The sequence below is a fragment of the Morone saxatilis genome, unplaced genomic scaffold, assembly GCF_004916995.1.
Source record: "Morone saxatilis isolate NCDOM2014 unplaced genomic scaffold, NCSU_SB_2.0 Contig23, whole genome shotgun sequence".
NCBI classification, from domain to species: domain Eukaryota; kingdom Metazoa; phylum Chordata; class Actinopteri; family Moronidae; genus Morone; species Morone saxatilis.
Genome location: NW_023339796.1, coordinates 7,540,277 through 7,545,077, shown reverse-complemented (window position 1 = coordinate 7,545,077; position 4,801 = coordinate 7,540,277). Strand labels below are relative to the sequence as shown.

The window sequence follows — 4,801 nt, the reverse complement described above, 5'->3', positions numbered from 1 at the left end:
AACTATAAAGTCCTTTTTAGGAGAACGCCTACGTGAAAGTCACCAGTTAACACGGTCACCAGTTAAACCGAAACAACGGCTGTCAACCGTTGGTCTGCTGACAGCGAACGTTACCTAGCAATGAGCTAACCGTTGAACCGTTGAACCTCTGAACGAAACGAAGCCTCACTGTGTCAGAAAGAAGCGAACATGCTCATGTCGCTACTACTTCATCGGGGATTGAGTGTGTTTATAAAACCGCAACACCAAACCGTGTATTTTACAGACAGACAGCGCTGTCAAACTCTCAAAAAGATCCCAATGTTACAAAACAGTGCACGACCGGGAGAGAGGGAGGGAGAGAGAGAGGGGAGGGGGATGTGATGTTTCCAGCGGACGTTCAGGGACATCACTGCCGGGCTGTAGTCTGCGCAGGACGGGTGTTCAGTGTGAGGAACAGCGCCTTGTTTGGTGGTACCGGAGTACAACAACAACGAGTGAAAACATGTGGAGATTATTATACATTTGTTTAATTATAATCAGTTAATAAATAGGCTAAATAAAAAGGCTGCTATGACATTTTTTTGTGAACATACCAATATATAAAAAAAGCTTTTTGAAATGAAATAGTATGGGACGTCGACAGGTAGACTGGTGTGGTCTACCCAGCAAAATGATTTATACAATAATTAATTATTTTAAATATTGGGGATTAATTATCTATAAAAATGTAACTCATGATGATATAAAATCTTAATAAAAAATAAATCTAAATCTAACCATATGTATATATGTATTGTGTGTTTAAAGTTGTGGAATACAAGCAGGCAGTGATTGATAGTAACACAGTAATTAAACAGGTAATTAGTCAACTCTGGAGGCTGGATAAGACTCAGCACCTCCCATGGTATATTCTGGACTCGTGAACAGCTCTTTATAGACCTCCAGCTCCTTTGGACTCCCTAGTTCATGGGCACTTTGTAGGTGTTTTCATATGCACTTTTAATTTTTAATTTAAAAAAAGTAAACACAGGTGTTACCCAGTGGTGTAGTGGTGCTTGGAGAAGTGGACTTTTTAAGCAGCCCATCCAGCAAAGGATAAACACTCTTTTAGTTAACCTAAACAGTAATAATATAAAATAGTATTTGCACATTGTCACTTAATTTCCACTGCTTGACTTTAAGGAGTAAGGATCATTATATTGTGCCTTCGCCATCCTAAGGGAGGAAATTCACCTTGCAGAACACTGCTGAATGATGCACAACAGAGGGTTTAACTTTGGATATACACAATGGAATCTGAAAAATAAGTGAATATACCCTGTATACCTGCGTATACAATGCACTACACTACTGGAGTTACTAATTATACTTATTAAGTTCCATTCAAGTATAAGGGTTATTATTACTATTAATATTAATTATTACAGTATATCCATTTATTTGAATTCACCATGTAAACAGATTAGATCAGTGGTGGAAGAAGCACAAACAGTAAACCCCAATACATACAAGTAAAATAATTTTAGCTTTATACTTCTTCTTCCTTATGGTCAGACCAAAGTGTTCTAAATTAAGACATTATAAAACTAATAATATAATAAATGAAGACAATATATAAAAATAAAGGATATATATATATTTAAAGATATTCTAGGGGCTTTTTTATGTCTTTATTTTGATAAGACAGCGGAGAAAAGTGGACTCATGTATCTAAACTGATACATGATTCAAACCATTCACAGTCACATGACTGGCTCTGCTTTGTTTATCTCGATTATTTTAAACAAGAAAAAAACTACAATCAGCTGGTCCTCTATATATTCTCGGACCGTGAAACCACACCTTGTTGCATCCTGGTTCATGTTACGGACACTCTGCTGCTGTAAGAAGTCTTACATGAAGGGACACTTTGTGGATTGTATGTATAAACATCACTCAATCCTTTTTTAAAGTTTGATTTAACAATTTATTAACTTCCTCATTCAGCGCTCATACACATGTTTCCTAACAGGCTTCCTTTCATCCAACCACGCCTTCTAAACAATGGCTGCACTGGTCCAACATATGTGACAGCCTTTAAAAAGGAAACAGAGACCGACAGTACAGTGCTGCATTTAACATCAGATGACTGCTTTCATGCAGGTAATGAATCCTAAAGGTAACGTCTGTACATGTGTTTGTTTTAAATATGTGAGTGTTGTCTCATATCTAGGGGTGAAATGTAAAATGTCTTTGCAGCACTGACGTATATTCTCAATTCAAAAATGCAATTCAAAAGTACATAATTAATTACTATACTTTGTATTTCATACTCAGTTTTGATATAATACCAATTTAACACAGTGAAATGTGACTTTCCCTGAGTTAATATTTGGTCAGTGTCAACTTTGAATTACGCCCAGGTAGCTCTACTCTCTCTACTGTTTGCTGTTACCTGTGAATTAATAACCTTAAAATAAAAGCAGCAGAAGTGTACTTTAGTACAGCTGTAGCATCAGTCAATAGATACAAATGTAACATTTTGTATGTTATCTTTGTGTAACACTCACTGCCGGTTTACAGGGTGAGAAGGAACGTGTCCTTCAATGGTCTTTTAGATCAGTGGTTTTCCAACGAAAACGATCTGACCGCACACCTGTATTCAAATCTGTGCAAGCCCTCTATAACACGTGTTATCATTCTTATCACTCTGCAAACATTTGATTTCATTTACTAACCACCATTTAATCAAATATTTATTGACTAATAATTTACTTGAAACTGTAAAAATTGCATTAAAGCAGCGACACGCCCATTTAAACCAGACAGGTGACGAATTTTAAAATGAGGTAACTGAGCTACAAAGTATTGATAAAGTAGATCACACAGAACTTTTATATTAATTAATATAATTGTATATTCTGTATTATATATATATTATTAGCCTAACCCCACTCTGCTCTACAGGCTCAAAAACAATAGATTAAACTATTATTATCAAACTATTTATCCTTAAATTCTACATGTACAGTACATTACAGTACAGTAACTCATATTGCATATAGTGTATATATTTTCCTTAAAGTCTATATTTTCTATTATATTTTATAATATTCTTATTTTTGTGATTATTTATTGTACTTTAATACTACATTCCCCAATGCTGCTGTGTCTAACTTAAATTTCTCCTACGGGGGATCAATAAAGGAACATCACATCTTATTCATTTCATTTATTAAAATGCTCATTAACTATTAAAAGTTAGTTTTCTATTGATAGTTGTTTGTCCATGGTTTTCTGTCCTCTAGCAAAAAAAACATGTGTAATAATAAAGATAAACTTTATTTGTTGACTTAGTAACCAGTTTATTGCGTACATTTATACAACTAATGCAGACTGATAATTAGTTTATTTATTCACTGCACGCACATAAAGATTTTCAGCCACATATAAACATAACCTCTAAAATATAACACATCTGTCAACAGCTCAACAAATAAAACCTGGTGGTGGTTTTCTTCCTGGTTTTTAGATTTAGAGTTTTATAATCATCTATCCAGAAGTAAAGACCTTTAACTCAAAGTGTGGCCCTTAAATCATCATGTAATTAATAATAAAATATGACACAGACTTCATCTTCATCAGTAAATCCTTCCTTTAATGTTCAAACTGTTTTAGAGATTCAACAGTACGATCAGTCTGGAGGATGTAGTTTCTAATATTTAGTTGATTTATTTAGTTGTTAATATAATTGGGGTAGTCAAAATATTAGAAACACCTCTAATCAAATTAAGTTTATCAAATTAAAGTGCACGACAAACCAGTAAAAATAAAAAAGGCTCATAACACCAATTAATCAAAATAAAAGACTATATATAACTATATTTAAATATAAGGTAATAACAGATATGTGCACAAATGTTAAAAACAGAACAAGACTTATAAGAACAATAAAAATAAAAGATTAAAACACTAAAACCCACTAAGAAAAATCAAAAGCCATAGAAAACATCCAACAGAAACTGAACGTTACAACCTTTATTCGACTGCATTACTTTAATAAACTGGAGTGTTTGTGTTGTATGTTTACAAAGTGAGTTACAGACATAAGAACAAATAAAACAATAAACAACAAAAACATGTGTAATATGAAACTGTGAGAGGGTTTGTGCTCTTGAATCCAGGCTTTTTAAAAGATGGCATCAGGTGTGTCAACAGCCCTATTTTACAGAAAAGTTCAGGTACAAAAATAATACATTTATTTAGTGTAAAAGATGACACATCGTGAAAACGGTCAATTGGTTGTGCACATGGAATAAACTGATTCAGGGAACACAGTTTATTTTTATTTTTAATTATTGCTTCGGCAGATAGAATAAGCAGATTGAAAGCTCGTTCTTCACCTTGGAAACAAAACTTATAACTCAGTGGATCTTGTCGTGAGATTGTTTTGTTCGACTGCTGTTTCCAAGGTGAAGAGTGAACTTTCAATCTCAACTTTTGAGCCAACATGGATAAAAAAAAGTCCTCAGAAAGGGACGAAGACTTGAACTTCTACAACTCAATGACAACTGGGCAAACTCTATCTGCGAGGAAGATGGTGTGATTTGATCGAAAGCTCCAGAATAGCTAGTAAATGGACCTCGGAATGAGATTGTTTTTGTTAACGGACAATATGTATTAATTTATATTTAGTATCACACCACTGTGTATATAAAAGATTGTGGTTGAAAATGTGTAACTTTTTCTCCATTTTCACAGAAAACAAATAATCAAGGACGAACAATAATGTAATATTCATATAAAATAATATTCTCTGAGGGACTGTGTGTGTGTGTGT

General features: G+C 33.7%; 1 protein-coding gene across 1 annotated transcript in view; it reads left to right on the top strand.

Moving 5' to 3' along the window:
* The first annotated feature begins 2,012 nt into the window (after nt 1-2,012).
* The window catches only part of gpr160 (G protein-coupled receptor 160), a 7,995-nt gene continuing 5,206 nt past the window's right edge, over nt 2,013-4,801 (top strand). Inside the window, exon 1 of the mRNA XM_035670746.1 lies at nt 2,013-2,124. The gene's annotated coding sequence lies outside the window, so the exon portion shown is untranslated. The remainder of the gene's footprint in view (nt 2,125-4,801) is intronic.